The sequence below is a fragment of the Lissotriton helveticus genome, chromosome 10 (assembly GCF_964261635.1).
Source record: "Lissotriton helveticus chromosome 10, aLisHel1.1, whole genome shotgun sequence".
NCBI classification, from domain to species: domain Eukaryota; kingdom Metazoa; phylum Chordata; class Amphibia; order Caudata; family Salamandridae; genus Lissotriton; species Lissotriton helveticus.
The window spans coordinates 234210986-234228444 of NC_136071.1; the positions used below are offsets into that span (position 1 = coordinate 234210986).

Here is a 17459-nt window from a genome sequence, read left to right on the forward strand (position 1 = left end):
TGACCATCACTTTTTGATAGGGGGGCTCCCCTAGTCGCACATAGTTCACAAAGGGCAGCTTGGGAGTGCGCCATGGGATCAACTGTACTTCGAGATTGCAAATCGCCATTACAATAACTTTGACCATTTGTTTGACCATTTGGTGCTGTTTGCAAAGCAGTTTCAATCTCCCCGCCCCGCCCCTGATTGTATTCACTACCATGGTATTTTTCTGAGCCATTTTCTCCCATAGAACATCAAGTTTCTGAACGAAAATCTCCATTACATCATCCAATCTGGACTCAAATCCTTCCATTAAAGTATCTAAAATTTCGATGCCCATATCGGTTGTATTAGGACCGTTAACCAAAAGATCCTCAGTCTGGGTGGAGATAGAATTGGTCAATCGGACTTCAATTGATCCATTACCACTGCTACCATCACCACTACACAGGATACCTGTGTTGGAGTCTATCATTTTTTGCCTGGGCTTTGACTGATTTGATTTTGCTGCATTTTTCTTTCCCCCAGGTACTGTAGCATCCAATGTCTGCCCTCTGGCTGTCTTACTCAAAGTCCCTTGTGTATTGTTAGCAGGGGTGCTTAGAACCTGGTTAATGGCAGAAGATGGAGACTGTGTATTTGTAACTACTATTTCAGGGCTTAGAGGCACAGAAGAAGATCTTAGACAACCCGAAGAAGTTAGATCCAAAGCACCCCCAGGTGAAAAATGTGACTGGAGCGGGACAAGGTCTAAGGACAATCGTCTCTCGGTTGCCTGTATTTTGTGTATGATCACCGATTCCGCCCTTGTAAAGAAGTCATCTAATGTTCCAACTACCCCTTCCGTTTACTCATTTTTGACAGTGGGGTTGGTTGGTTGCTTAATAGCAATCAATAGGACGATATTCTAACAGTGGTGTGTTTGTCGGCGACACTTTATGAGTTTAACACGATACCTGGCTTCCGTGAGTCCGTGTACCTTATTACGGGCGACAAAAGGGGTGGCCCAGCCCGGCCACAGACGGCCCGCCCTTTGCCCGGGCTTAGCCCGGCGCCCGCCCGTGATTAAATACCCCCGGTGATAAGGGGGGAGGGGCTGCCGCTCCTGGTCGCGGCTCTGCTGCTTGCTGGGACTCCGAGTCCCGGTGCCTTCCCCCACTGCCGGTGCTTGCTCGCCTCCTGTGGCCGTGCACACTTGCACGAAGCGTCTCCCACCTTATAGCCGCACAGACATGCGATAAAAAATTATATGGGCGGTAGTCTGAAAGTGACGTAAGTGCTAGGAGGAGGTCCCTAAAGTACATTTAAATGTTATGAAACACACAAAGATCATGACGTGCCGGAGGTCAGAACTTATGACAGATCTCCTGGGTAAAAGGCTTTCCAAACCTATATTGCTAAATCGTTACTGAATGGAGTCACTTCCAAGCAGGCAAATCCTGTAATAGCAACCAAGACCCACAGCAAGCCGTGACAGAAATTCGAGTTTAGTCCTGGATAACTATTGCGCTACAGTGTGAATAGATCCACTCTGGCTGGATGCACAATGGAAGTGTAGAGGCAGCCGCCACGTGGCACACTGCAAGTGTTCAGACACAGTAGCCATCTCGCGCTTAAGTGAGCAAAGCATGTCACAGGAAAAGTCACGAAAAGTGCTCTATTGCCACCGCCCTCCTACTCACACTCTTAGGGGAAACCTGTTGCATATGACTAGCAAATGCATTATGCATCAGTGCCACACAAATATACTGAGTCAGGAAATATGAATGCAGAAGGTCCACACAGAATTATATATTCAGTTGTTTATATGTTCATTCTCTATCTTTGCCTTGCCATGAGCGTCAATTACTATGTCATCTCGGCAGCAGCGATTGTGCACAGCGATGTTGTCAAGCAGCAGGGAGTGTATGCCGTGACGGTGCCTCCATTGTTCAGCTTGTCTGAGGCACGTACGCTCTTCATTGTAAAGCAGCAGGGAGTGTGCGCTGTGATTTTGCCTCTGTTGTCAAGCTGCCCAGGAGTCAGAAGGTGATCAACGTGACCGAGGGGAGCGGGAGCAGAGCATTTACTACTTAAACAGCATGAGAGGGAGGGAGGGGCTAAAGGCAACACGACACAGACACAGGTTGAATAACAACCCAGTTAGTGGTGCACGCGCGCTGCAAGGAATTTAAGGAATGCATCTGGCACACCGCGCACCGCTGCTCGCTCTGCTTGCTTCCGAGACCCATAGGCCATGGGAGTGAACGTTTACAGAAAAGGCAGGACAAAACCCACCTTTGGCCATTTGCGTGCTTTCATTTTTTAAAGCCACACACAATAGCCAATAAAATGTGTGGCTGGAGTCCGACCAACACGGAGAAGTCTCTTGGAAGTCTGAAGTGATTCTAAGAGGCTCTCTCCTAGAGCAGCGCATGCACGCTGCGCTAGGCTCAACCTAAAAATAGACTTGCCTTGGCTGCTGTCCTCCACTGATGACTGGCCATTGTTGAAAGGAGTCATACAAAATGTGCACAACATCAGCTGTAGAATGTTGCTGAAATATTTGTACAAGAAGGAGCATATTATTTTATTGTAGAAACAAAAAAAGTGAGGGAGTATAACAAGCCTCTGGCTTTGTAGGAGATTAGATCCTGCAGCTGTCAGTAAACTTATCCCAGCTGGCAGCCGAGCGCTGTGAAGTGATCAAGCAATGGGTTCCGAAAATAAAATGGTGACACTGTTAAACCTACTTTACCTATCATTGTCATCTACATTCTGAAAGTACTATGAGGCCACAGAAATGGCAGTAAAGAGGACAAGGGCTCAGAAGCAGGGGAGGCTTCACGCTACCCTGAGGCTGCAGTGCACTGCAGACCGAGCCTGTAAGGTAGTATAGCGAAGGCAAAGCCGCCCACCCGTGACCTGTGGACAGAGTTGTATAAGTGAATGGAGGGCATTTTGCAGTACATATTTTTGTAACAGATGGTCCATTGAGGTGGTAATAGGGTTGCTCTCTCACCCAAAAAAGCATTGGCAAAGCCGATACATTTTACTGTTAGTTTGCCAGTTGCTGGTTATTTTAGTCAGAACACCACAACTACATCTCTCCTAGAAAATCTATTTTGTCAATGATTACAAATATGTGGCAATTGGACTTGCTGTGCTGTATCTACTTGCTTTCCCTGGTATTTCACACAGAGAATTTGCCTCTTTGGATCTGGTGAAACCTCTGGGTTGAAAACCAGTCAATAGCAGTCTTCACTGAACTCATAATTGAAGTGGGACCAGTAATCCTGTCAGGCCCATCGGAATTAACAGGTCACTTGTAATGAGGGGGTTTAGTGCCTTAAAAAATATCAGTCTGGTGATAAGTCTGAGGCGTTAGGTGATCTGAAAATGCCAGAGCATACACTGAATGGTGGCGTTGTAGTCACCTGATCCGCTACTGACAGACACATTCTATGAGCAGAGCTATCAAGTTGACTGACCATTAAGTGGAACTTAAAGTCTTCTACAAAGGCTTTGGATTAGACATGGGCCGGGCCCTTCCAATTCAGAACAAAGTAAACCAGTCAATGGGGGGCTGCTATGAGTTCGCTTTGGCTTACTTTGAGCTCGTAGTTGACTGTTTTCTGCTAGGAAAGGATTTCAGAATATGGTTGCAAAGCCCTAGCTGTGACGGCGCAAATTATTTGAACTTTTGAGGACCCGTCTCCTCAATGATACAGTGATTTCTTTTATTTTAAAACTGGTAGGCCTGTATCCACTTGTAAAGGTGTGGCGCACATACCATATTTCCCAAAAATATCACACAAAGCTCTGCAACGGTGCATAAGCACAATGTTACAATATGCATACTACCTACAAACTAACGTGTTTCTCCTTCCAGAGCAAGTAGAGGATCACAGATAACACAATGACCAACATTCCGGGTGGCGTTGCTTACCCTGAATAAAACAGGTCCCTCACGTGATACACTTACGTTACTCCAGGAAGTACTTTTTGGAAGTCAATGTCATTTGTTTGCTTTCGTTCTCCGATTTGGTTCGGGAGGTGCTGATTTAGGCTCCACAGCTGCTTGTGAATAGTGTGCGCGCAGGAATATACTCGCATGTGTCCCAAAATGAGTAGCGATACAAAGACAATGTAATCTTGATACCTTGCCTTTTCCACTTTAAATTATATGACACACATTATTCCAGGAATTGGTGATCTTTTTACCCTCCGATATAGCAGCTGACATTTTGAAGTTTTGACATTGTCAAATATTACATTATCATCTGCCCAATTAATGGATTCAGCAAGGAGAAGTAAACTGAGAGCGTCAATAGGGACCCAAATTCTCTCCTGAGGATGGGATATGTAACAATATTGCTGAACATTGCATATAGATTACATGTTTTAACGTACAGTGCAAAGTGGGATGCAGATGTACAGCCCGACTTAAAGCGTATACATTGAAGTTCAAATTTGAAAGCTTCCTAGCTCGGCAGGCAGTGTCTCCTTTAAATGAGATTTCATTCTGAAGAATCACAGTTAATACATGAGATTAATTTTCAAATGCGACGGAAGTCCCTAAACACTCTTCTAGCCACAGAAAAATGATGGATTGGTGCAATAATACGCACCCACAGTTCAGGACCGGAGGACCTCACTGACTAAAGATCAAACATAAAAAGGGATCTAAAACCACTGTGTTCTTTGGCAATAAAAAATAAAGTAGTGTCTACTGAAGCGAATGCTGGAAATGTGTGATGTCATGTTGCACAATGAACACAAAAAGTTAGGCCCTCTTTCGATTCTCTGGCTAGAAAATATAGACCTTTTTAAGAGAGGACTAAAACCCATAATGCAGTAAATAAGCAGAGACTGTAACACATTTGAAAAATGCAGATGAAATCTGAAGCGAACACCTCCACCTCAGTGTGAATGTTTCCAAGCACTAACAGGAAGGAGGCTGTACCAAGATGGGAGCGTACAGTAGATGATTTTCTCTTCTGTTATTGCCTTAAATCCAGCTGCTCGTACCCTGCTCTTCCCCGGAGTGCACGGACGTATACTAATGGCATCTTCAAGAGAGGAAGCCATTTTGGCCGAAATTACCACTGAGCACTTCAAACTATCCATCGCCAACTGCTGCAAAGAGCGTGCGGTTTGGGCGACAAAGCAGCTTGGCAGACATCTGGTATTTTACATCCTTAAGAGATCGCATACATGGTCATCTGATGCTTAAACAATAGGGTGACATTTTCAAAAATGAAACAACTAGAATCCTGTCAAAAGGAAGACTGTCAGGGAGATGCGAAATTCCTAAACATGCCCATCTTAACAGAGTTTCTCCGATCGACCGCGCAATGCAATGAATTTAATGTCCACACACCGAATTATATATTCCGCCGTTTTTATGTACTTTTTCTATCTTTGCCTTGCCATGAGCGTCAATTGTAGCAGCCATCTTTCTTCTTTGATACCAAATGCTTGAAGCTTCAGACCCTGTTGACATATGAACGGCCACACAAGATGCTTATATTTTTCCATTGTGCTTCAGTTAAACTGTTTTTGTAACGCAAGGCTTGCTCCGAAAGATACAGGAACAGAGGAAGATGCTCGCTTAGACACAGACATTTCAGCATATCACATTTAGACATATGTCTGGTACGTGCTATGATGTTGCAGATTATTAACTGGAAAGTTGCCAAGGCTAATACATTGCTTTACAGTGGAAAGTCCCAGAAGCTGCTTACTTGGGACACTTGGTGAGCAACAGTATATTTCGGACCATAAATGGTATAGCACCAGCTAGGCCCTTGCTAATTGGTCAAGTAGTCCATGCTACGATGTCACCTTGGCAGCAGTGATTGGGCACGGCAATGTTGTCAAGCAGCAGCGAGTGCATGCCGTGACGGCGCCTACATTGTTCAGCTTGTCTGAGGCACAGACGCGCTTCTTTGTAAAGCAGCAGAGAGTGTGCGCCGTGATGTTGCCTCGATTGTCAAGCTGCCCAGGAGTCAGAAGGTGATCAACATGACCAAGGGGAGCGGGGCATTTACTACTTGAATAGCATGAGGAGGGGAGGGAGGGTCTAAAGGCAACACGACACAGACACAGGTTGAATAACAATCCCGCGAGTGGTGCGCGCGCGCTGCAAGGAATGTAACCCGTTCGCTGCTGCGCAAATTTCCCCGCTGTGCGGGCGGATTTTAACGCGTCCAGAAATTGCGGCCGCCCGACGCAGAGAACGCATTAAGAAATGCAGCTGGCACACTGCGCGCTGCTGCTCGCACCCGTGACCCATAGGCATGGGAGTGAACGTTTACAGAAAAGGCGACATACACCTGCCTTTGGCCATTTGGGTGCTTTAATTTTTGAAAGCCACGCGCAATGGCCAATACAATGTGTGGGTGGAGTCCGACCCACACGGAGAAGTCTCTTGGAAGTCTGAAATGATACCAAGAGGCCCTCTCCTAGTGCAGCGCATGCGCGATGCACTAGGCTCGACCTAAAAACGGTCTGTGTGTGCGCCCAGATAGCTGTCTCAGCCCAGGCTGACACACGAAGGGGGGTTGCTGAAGCCCTTTGACCCATATGGGTGTTGTGTTCCTGAACACAGATGTTCACAAAAGTGCTTTGCATGCATCTTATGTGCACGTGTTGTGTAACACATCATTCTTCCTTTGCCAATGCAGGGGAAAAGTAGCAAAAATATTGTTTTCTGTGTAGAATGCATATAGAACAAAACAACTGAATAGAACACATACCGCATAGTTGAATTTATTTCTCAGATTTAGAATCACCCATCTTGCATTCTATAGGGAGCATCTTCTGGAAGAAGGAATTAAAGCACCACCAGCTGATGTCACCCATACATCTGCAGTATTAAACGAGACTTTAAAAGGTAAGCTTACCCTACCTAGATTGGCCATTATTTTGATTAAGATATACTAGTAATGCACTAATATTTGGTGTGTCATCATTCACGGATATACTACTTTGGTGTAATTTTGAATATGTAGAAAGCTGTAAAAGTCTGCTGAAATGTGTGAAAAGCGGCTTTCAGTGCATTTCATTCTTTATTTACAGTAAGAGATAAGTACTGCATTCAGTGACAATACAAAATGGAGCGCAAGCAAAAACCTGGTGCTAATTTACACAAGTAATGGTGTAACAAGAGACCGAAACCGAGCTTGAACAAATTTCTATAAATTTGTGGCACTATAACTGCTAGTGGTAATGCCATTACCGAATTGTGGTATGACAGCAAAACATCAGTACATTTTGCCATCACTAGGGCTGTGCTGATTTCTCCCAATTGACAATCTGGCACAGCTCCACTGCAAAGAGCAGAATACAGTAGTCCTGAAAGTGCTTTCTCTAATGCACTAAAAATATTCTTCTGACTCTTTAAACAGGTAAGCTTTTCCTTGTCACCCAATGCCACTAAGGACCTTATAATGACACCCCTGATTTCACCCAATTACCAATGATGTTGATAACTGCAGGGAGGGAGGTGGCAATACAAATAACAGCTATCACAAGTGGGACCCCGTGGGTCATCTTAGAAATGAGGAATGACCAGAGAATCAGTAATTGGATTTCCAAATCTTTCCAGTATTTTACCCTTTGACTTCCATGCTTTCAGCTGACAGAGTCCAAGAGTGAACATGAGGGGATAGTAAGGAAGAGTATAGAGGGTTCAAGAATGGTTAGCATTAAAGAGTAGTAAAGGGCTTGTAGAGTTTCAGGAAGAGTAGCTTTAAGGGGTAGTAAGGACTACAGGGAAGGATAATGTATAAGGGCACTCCAAGCTTTTTAGGTTTCAGGGAATGGTATTCCAAGGATTAGTAAGGCTTTTTAGGTTTCCGGGATGGGTTCCGTTAAGGGGTAGTAATGGGCTTCAAGGGTTCAAAGAAGAATGGTGTTAGTGGGTAATTAGGTATTTCAGGTTCAAGAATGTGTAGTATTAAGGCATAGGCAAGAGATGGTAAAGTTCAGTGAAGGGTAGCATTAGGAAGGGTTTTTAGGGTTCAGGGAGTGAGACTGTAATGAAATAGCAAGGAATTTGTAGGTTCAGGAAAGGGTACCATTAAGTGGAAGTAAGGTTTTTTTGGTATTCAAGCAAGGCTTAAGTTAATGGGTAGTTAGGGATTTTATGGTTGAGGTATTGGTAGCATGATGTAGTAGAAACGTGCTTGTCACAATAAAGGAAGGGTAGCATTAAGATGTTGTAGTATTCAGGGAAGGGTAGCATTAAGGGACAGCAAGGTTTTTTTAGTGTTCAGAGAAGGATAGTGTTAAGGGGGTAGTAAGACATTTTATGGTCCAGGAATGGTGCCCTCGGGGTCAGGGATGGGTAGCATTAAGGGGTGCTAAGGTTTTTTAGGTTTCACGGAAGGGTAGTATTAAGGGGTAACAGAGTTTGCAGGTTTCAGGGAACGCTAACGTTAAGAGGCAGTAAGGGTTGATGGCTTCTCGGTGGGTTTCTACAAAGCTTTCTGTCCCTCGCTAGCGCCAATATTGACCAGGCTATTTAATTCCTTCCAAGGCAGGGGCTCCATCCGCCAGGACAAGCTGGAGGCTGACATCGTGGTCCTCCCCAAGCCGGGCAAGGACCCGTCCCAATGCAAGGCTTACAGGCCCATCTCGTTGCTCAACCTTGACCTGAAGCTATTCACCGGCGTGCTAGCAGCGCGCCTGGGCCCATGTTTGCCGGGCATCATTGAACCGGACCAAGCAGGCTTTATCCCGAACAGGCAGTGCGCGGACAACACCAAGCGCCTGCTCCACGTCATTGACGAAGCCCATTTTAATGACTCTGACGCGGTCCTCCTGTCGGTGGATGCCGAAAAGGCGTTAGGGTGGACTGGGGATACCTCGACGCAGTTCTGGCAAGGTACGGGATGGGCGACCGGTTTCGCATGTGGGTCGCTAGTTGTTACGCGGCCCCACGAGCCACGATAAGCGTCAACGGGGTGCGTTCAAGACCATTGGATATTCAAAGGGGCACCAGACAGGGGTGTCCACTCTCGCCCCTACTATTTGCATTATACATCGAACCACTAGCGCAAAGGGTCCGAGACAACCAGACCATAATGGGGGTTCGGTTTGGCGGAGAACCGCAGACCATAAGTCTATACGCAGACGACGTCCTTGCTGCTCTAGAGGACCCTTCGACATCGGTGCCGGCCTTCCTCACAGAATTGGAGGACTTCGGGGAAAATATCGGGGTTCAAGATGAACATCGAGAAATCTCTGATCTTGCCCCTGGGGCGGAATGCACGCGCAAAGGCACAAGGCGGGCGACGGTACGGAGGGCTTCTGTCCCAGACATCGCTGCCCTACCTAAGCATTTCCCTAACACCAAGTACGACCCAGACAGTCGAGCAAAACTACACGACTCTACTTGCTGATTTGCAAGGCGACTTGGCAAGGTGGCGCCGGCAACCACTCACCTGGTTGGGACGGGTGGCGGCAAATAAAATGACTCTCTTGCCAAAAGTCTTATATCTGTTCCAGACCATTCCAGTAACTACTCCATTGGGCGTGCTTAAAAAACTGCAGGATAGCATCAGACAGTTTGTCTGGGCTGGCAAACGCCCGCGACTGCGTAGAGACCTGAACACGCAAGCTACGTCGGAGGGCGGCCTAGGGGTCCCTGACTTACTCCGTTATTTCCAAGCAACGCAGCTCCGATATCTATTAGAGTGGAGCAGACCCGAATCGGAAAAAAGATGGTTATTTTAAGACCGCGCTATGGGCCAGATGTCATTGTGGAAAGTCCCATTCTTGACACGTACAGACAGGCCTTCGTACCTTAAAAAATCGCCCATCACGAGAACAGTGATGCAGGTATGGGACAAAGTGGCGGTCCCGAGCGGCCTCACTACCTTTCCATCCCCGATGACACCTCTATTTGATAATCCAGCCTTTCCACCGGGAATGATCCCTGGGTCGTTTCCGCAATGGCGGGAATCGGAATGCAAGGCGGCCGGCCACCTGTTTGATCCTGAGGGCTTTCTGCAAATGCACACCTTACAAGATTACTATACGCTCCCACAGATCCATCGCTTTCAATACTTTCAGATCAGACATTGGCTTACAGCGAGAGACGTGCTGCCTCACGTTAGCAGACGTCTTACAACCTATGAGAAGTGGCTGCACACGAAAACAACAGATAAACAGGCGATCTCAGACATCTACAAGATGCTCAGCCCACCCCCCCTGTAGCACGGTCGGCGGGTCAAAACCGATGGGAACGGGAATTGGAACGCTCTTTCACGGACAAAGAATGGCAAGACATATACTTCAGGGCTCACCACACTGCCCGGAATGTAGCTAGCAGGGAATCAGCGGTGAAAATCGCATTCTACTGGCACCTTACACCTTCACGACTGCATCAGAGCAATCCACGCAGGGACCCGACATGTTGGAGGGGTTGTGGCCACACTGGGACACTTACTCATATACTATGGGAATGTACGGAGGTGCGGGAATACTGGGAAAGGGTGTTAAATGATATTGATAAACACTTTGAAACGGAGATCCCCAGATTCCCAGCGTACACGCTTCTCGGCCTCCCCAATGCTATCACGTTTCCTCTCAAATCGCTCAGGGGGAGACAAATGGGGCTGGCTATGGGGGCTGCCACTCAACATATCCTGTCATTATGGGGCACTCAAAGGAAACCCACACACACGGGGTGGCTCCATAGACTCTGGTACATCATGGGGATGGAAAAGATACAAGCCTCCCTCACCCAGACACGAGACACATTCCTAGACACATGGCAACCCCTGGTCTCTCTCCTATCAGATGAATTTGCTGAAATCACATGCCCGAAATACCTCAGGGTGCTCCGACTACCAGACGACTTTAGGAAGGATGCAGAGACCCCTGCCTGAATCTCATATTTTCTACATGCCTCAGAATGACTAGCAGAAGCTTACCTACCACACCGGGGAGGGGGGACGTGGGAGGGACGAGGGAAGTGGGTGGTGAAACGGGGAATGGTGTTTGTTGTTGGGATTGTTTCAGGACATTGCACATTCAGCCGGGGCCCTCACTCGCAATCAGGGACACATTCTATTACGCAACGGTGAGGCTTGCCCCGGTGGGAGGGAGGGGTGGACATCGGAAACCGGGGACCCCCTCGAATTATTGTATTGTCCTCTTGTCCTATGTTTGTTATTTGTACCTCAATAAAAAAAGATTTAAACAAAAAAGTTATTTACAAAAGTTTAAGCTATTGCCATTATAAATTACAATAACTTTTATTTTAGTATTAATTATTAAAAAAAATAAAAGCCATTGTTATTTGTAATATCAATACATCTAAGTCACGAAAGTCACGTAAATACAACACATATTGCAGTACAAATGCTATAGGTGTCACATTTGCGAAAGTTATAACTATTGGCATTGTAAATGACAAAGCTATTAATTTAGCTATTTTCATAACCAACACATAAATAAAACATTTGTCATTTACAATACCAGTAGCTCAAACTTTCCTAATGTGAGACCTATTGCATTGCAAATGCTTGTTTCCTAAAGTTTGTGTATAAACCTCTTACGAGTCGCATTTATTGTGCACACTCATGACCATTGTATTGTTTTATATAGACATCTTTGACGAAGCACTCACAGAGGCAGTCCGCTCTGGCTTGTAGATGTTTGAACACTGCCCTGCCATTTTTTACTAATCTTCTGGGCAGCCCTTCTACTATAATACGGGGGTGAGTTATTAACTATACATTTAACCACTTGTAATTCGGTCATTCTTGGAAGAAGGGTGGTTCTGAATTACTGCATTAACTACTTTGCAGATTGCCGTTTCTATGATTGATATACAGATTTAGTCCACTTGCCTTTCACGGACCACCCATTTATTGGACTGTTCTGGCCTTATAAGAGGCAACTACAACGGTTAGGGTTTTTATCACTATACTTCCTTTCATGATATTGTACACTCCAGAGCGCCAGGTCCGGACTGCGTTTTTATTATGTTTAGGTTGTCTTTTCTATGTCCTGATGAAGACCCACATGCACCCTCATCACCTAAGACAGGTCGAAACATCGGCACCTATCATTTTGTGTCCTGGAATACAGTATGCTAGTTATTCAGAAAAGTGGGATGATGCATTTTTAAATAAGAACCATTGTTCTTTAAATTAGGCCATATAGCAATATACAATAATGGTGTTGTAAACAGGCCTAACATTGGTCTTCCATCTTGGGACAACCCCAACCTGTGTTGTTTATCTATGAATTATGATACTTTGATTTTGAATTGCTTTCTTTTTCTCTTCACGCACGTTGCACATGAGCACTTATTTCTGCACTTTCTTTGTTGGCAACTGTCTACGGTTAAATGCTATATTGATTGTGCCTATTCCATAAGGATATTATATGAAAAGATTTTGTCTTAAAAAATTCATTTGTTTTTTTGCCTTTCTCTCTGGTATATTCCTTTAGAGTACTTTACTCCTCTATTTCATGAAAAGTTTTTCTGATGACTCATTTGATGGATCATTTGAGTCTTTTGCCTCTTTGGGCGGTCTAAAGAGGTATGCCAGGACTAATTGTTGTACTTACTGTACTGTACAAACTGGTAATGTAGTCTGAGTCTGTGTGCCACCCATGTTTTTGTGCACACTGTGTACAAAACCACAGATGGCAGAAGGGCATGGATGGCGTTGCTGGTTCTCACAGTCCAGCAGGTCTTTGGAGAGTCATTCAACTATTAGAGAGACATTTGTTGAAGTCACTTTGCCGCTCATGGCTGATGACACAACATGAGTGCGCGAATGGCAAAGGGACTCAGACATGTTGCCAGTTGGTACAATACAGTGGGTTTTCAAGAGTGTCCTTAAGCTGTTGGGGAAGAGTTGTGTATACAGATGGAAGCATGCTGTCTAAAAAGTTGATGATTCACATTGAGGCATATTGCGCACTTGCTTCTAAAGACATGCAAAATGCCTTAAGTGTACTCTGTATGCCAATGGAAATGAACTGGATATAAAACATTGTCGTGTCAGGACGTCACACCAGAGCACCTGTAAGAGACTTTTGTAGTGTGGAAAAAATTTACTATAACCTTTCAAAACATAAGTTTCATCATCAAAAAGGTACATTGATAAAACGTTAAGAACATTTTACAAACTTTAAAAGCAGTTAGAACAACAATAAATATCTATAAAAATCACATACAATAATTCATCAAACAGCTGTAATCAAATTAAAAGCAAAGCCATACAAGGAATCATCTGGGGCATGGCTTTTTGCAGTTGCTAAAACTTTAAGTCTAATTGATCAAGCTATATACAAAAAAATGTAAATGGCCACCACTACAATCGAGGAGGTAATGCTTTTGCATATAAGCGTCTCCTCTAATTTGTAGACCAAGGAATCAGCACAGAGGAACCATCTATTTGGTTCTAGGTTTAGCATAGAGGGTGGACAAAGAACAGCAAATACTTCTCGCTTTACCATACGTTTTTACAGTACAAACAATAGTCCGATCCTTGGTTCATCGTCCCCCAGTTGGTAGTGAAGGCTGCTACTGGGAGAGTCCCATACCTTAACTGGAGGTACAGAGACCAGGCACGTGCCAGGCGGATAAAATCCAAGACTTCCTTGGCCTCACCTACAGATATTTGGAGAAGAAAGGTACTTGTTGAGTGGTCCCTGCAACTAATTGCTTTCTCCTGAACCAGTTAGTTTTACTTTAATGGGGCTCACTCCAAAATTTCCCTAGGCCCAGTTCAGTCCAGGCATTTTTAATCAATGTGACTTTCCCCACTCCATTGGCCATGATGACTTCCTGTAAGCCTTCCCTGAGGTAGCGTATTTCATGAGTGCTTCAGATACAGATCCAGAACAGTAGGTTTCTTGATGCTATCAATGAAGATATCTTGTGGATCCTAAGACCCAAGCGGAGAGGAACCAATGGCGTGCATTTCTCTTGATCCAAGAGGCCTCTGAAAAAAATTGTTTTCTGCTGTGCTCCGAGAGCCGGTGTTACAATGGCCTCATAGTTCTGCCCCATACAGAGCAGCTCTTCTAGCTTGGGACTTGTAAATTTCAACTGCTAATGTACAGGGGACCAGGCAATTTTTTGGGGAAATTTATGTATGGCTACAGTCCTATGCTTATCTATTAGAGTTCTCTTTAAGATAAGTGGGTCCCAGCAACCAGTATTGTCTAACCTGTTGCCCAAATAATCAAACTCCCGGACTCTTTCCAAAGTTTCAGGGCCCACCTTAATAGCCCCTCTCACCCTGCCTCTCTTAGTATAAGTCATGTATTTGATCTTGGACGAGTTCATTTCAGGACCAAAATGTACACAAAATTGGTTGAAGCAATCAGTTAGATTTTGTCAGCCCCTTCCTGGTTTTGGTCATTAACAGTCTGTTGTCCGCAGAGAGGAGTGCCTGTATTTTTCCCCACTCGAGGGTGTGTCATACCTCTCACACCAGTTACAGGGGTCAAGGTATGATTCCAAGGGGTTTGACACCAAACATGACGGGTTTCTGTGCAGCCGTTTTAAAGTAAGCCTTTACTGCAGGGTTATAATGCACTTAAGAGTATATGGTAGGCTTCATCACTGACCAACTCCGGAGAATAGATTCTGAAGGCTGCTGAGGGGCTCTGCTTATCCGTGGGCACCCTCTCACATAACACCCAGCACCCTGCCTTTCAAGATGTCTGGCCACTGCTTTTTTTCCTGCCTTGTTTAAGCTAGTGGTACAAAAGGGGGTGGTGATGGACGGAGCATCTGATTCAATCAAGAACTCCCACCCAGTCAACAGATCTGGGTTTAATCCATCACCGTTCTTTAGCCCACTCTGCCACCCCATTTCAGACATGGCCATATGCAAATCAGTCTGACCCTGTGCCTCATGGGAACAGTCCAGCCCGAACTTCCAAGCCATGTCTTCCCTGGACTGGAGACAAGCATCCTGGGACCGGTTTCTGGCTAATCAGCCAGGCTAGCTTGAATCCAGTGGCAAAGTGAGCAAGGGACCCACGTCTGAGCATACCCTGCCAACTTAGGGCGAATAAAGCAAAACCAAAGGGGATGATGGACGGAGTGTTGAACACACAGGGTCAGACCGATTTGCATTTGGCCATGTCTGAACTGGGGTGGTGGAATGAGCTAAAGAATGTTGATGGATTAAACCCATATCAGTTGACTGGGTGTGAGTGTTTGATTTGCTCAAACGCTCCGTCCATCATCCCCTTTGGTATCGCTTTGTTCGCCCTAAGTTGGCAGAGTAGGTAGATCGAACCAGGGCTGCTAATCCGCCAGAGGGGCTACCAGCACTAGATTTATTGGCTGGGATGCTATAACTTTTGTAGCCACTCCTATTCACTTGGTCTAGTGCCCACATCTCTTGAAATAAAGAGATGTCTTGATCGTCAACAAAAGTACCCCAATCAGAATCTCCTAATTTGCCCCTGATTCCTGCAGTGTTCCAGCTCAACAGTGACTTATGTGGAGAAATGGAAGCACAATGCTGCAGCGTAATATCGATACTGATCATCGAAAGGCGTTCTCCTATGTTGGAAGAGAAAGGTGAACTGGGCCCCAAGTACCTCAACGACCGCCTGACCTTCTACACGCCCACCCGCCAGCTACGGTCCACCAGCCTCGCCCTCGCAGCCGTACCACGCATCCGAAGAGCCACCGCCGGAGGAAGATCCTTCTCTTACCTGGCTGCCAAGACTTGGAACTCCCTCCCCATCCACCTTCGGCTGACCCAGGACCATCTCGCCTTCAGGAAACAACTCAAGACCTGGCTGTTCGAGCAGTAGCATACCCCTCCCCCCAAGCGCCTTGAGACCCTCCCGGGTGAGTAGTGCGCTATACAAATGGCATGATTGATTGATTGAACTGTCAATGCCTGGGTTGGCCAATAAGCGTGGGTTGCCGAGTGTGAATCATTGCTCATGGACTGGGGCACCGGGCTGTTTTTGTCTAGGCTAGAGCTATGTCTGGTGCGGTCTGTATACAAAATCTCCTTGCTAATGTTGCCTGTCAGGTTGGTATGGAGTCAATTCACCTCTGTTAGTAGGGAGGGAAATTCGGCTAGAACAGGGTTACTCCACTGAGCAATACATGCTCCACAGACCAACTTTGCTGGTCTGTTAAACAATCATTTGCAATGCAATAGGTCTCGCATTTGCAAAAGTTTGAGCTATTGGCATTGTAAATGACAAACCTTTATCTATGTGTTGGTTTTGAAAACGGATAAATAAATGGCATTGCCTTTTACAGTGCCGATACTTAAACTCTCGCATCGTAAATGACAATGCCTTTTATTTATGTTTTTACAAAAAAAAATACTTAAAACGCATTGCCATTTATAATACCAATAGCTCAGTGAGATTATTTCTTAGAGGGCGGACAGGATTACAGGAGATCTGTGTGGGGAATCGCACGTGACTGGGTAGAGGGGTGGGGGACGGGCGGGGAGGATGCGCAGGCACCTGGGGATGGCACAGCCGGGATTAAGGCGCTATGGATGGTTGCAGGAGGCTAGGTGCCCTCGGAGAGCTGGGGGGGGAGAGTTCGGGTACAAATTTGAATGGGTTGGTGAAGTTTTGATCTCGGCGTGGCTCAGCATCCTGTGATCCTGGGCTGATGATTAATCTTTGAGTACTTAGAAAGAGGAATGTGGTCTGGGGTGACAGAACAGGGGGGGGGGGGTTTAAAGGACGCGTTAATGTAAATGCTCTTTCAATTTGGAAGAAATGGCATTCTTATATTTGAATATGTTAAACATTTTCTGTAAAAAATAACACTGTAAATCCTTTAAAAACTATGCACATATATAAAGTGGCATCGTATTGCACTCCGTGAAATTGAAGAATGCAAAATATGCATAATGCTACCATTAGTGCAAAAAAAAAATCCTTCAGAATTGTCAATATTGGTTGCATTGGCGGCAGATATGTTTTATTCATATTGCCAGCTTAAGATATTTAAAATACAGATGCCATCATATACGCACACTTTCCCGCAGTAAAATTAGCATTGGCACCGCTATAAAAACATTTGTTCATCCTGTTTTTACTGTGGGTAATGAAGCCCTGTCCTCCCCGTGACCCTGTGCGCCATTGAGCTCCATGCCTGCTACACAGCTGTTGTGAAGACTTTTCTTATCTGCTTGTTAAATAAACCAGCAGATAAGAAAACTCTTCATGACAGCCGTGAAGCAGGCGAGCCAGTCCGGATGGGCCGGACAAAAAAGCCAAAAGGAGGCACCCTAGAAACCTTATTTCCGATGGCAGGCAACCGCTTAACATAAACGGCGACGCAAGCCAATGGAAATAAGGGGCAGGGCTTCAAGCCCTTTTCTAAAACTCATCTGCAATAAATCTCGATGAGCGAGCTACGCATGTGCGCAGCACGCTAGGCGAGACCTAAAAAGGATAGGGGGCCGGGCCAGACGCATCCTTCAGATGGCGGTAGAAGAAGCCCAGTGGTAGATGAG

The 17459-nt window shown here is 45.6% G+C and overlaps 1 protein-coding gene across 2 annotated transcripts in view; it reads left to right on the top strand.

Moving 5' to 3' along the window:
• The window catches only part of ATPAF2 (ATP synthase mitochondrial F1 complex assembly factor 2), a 178461-nt gene that overhangs the window by 37569 nt on the left and 123433 nt on the right, over positions 1-17459 (top strand). The window lies entirely within an intron of this gene.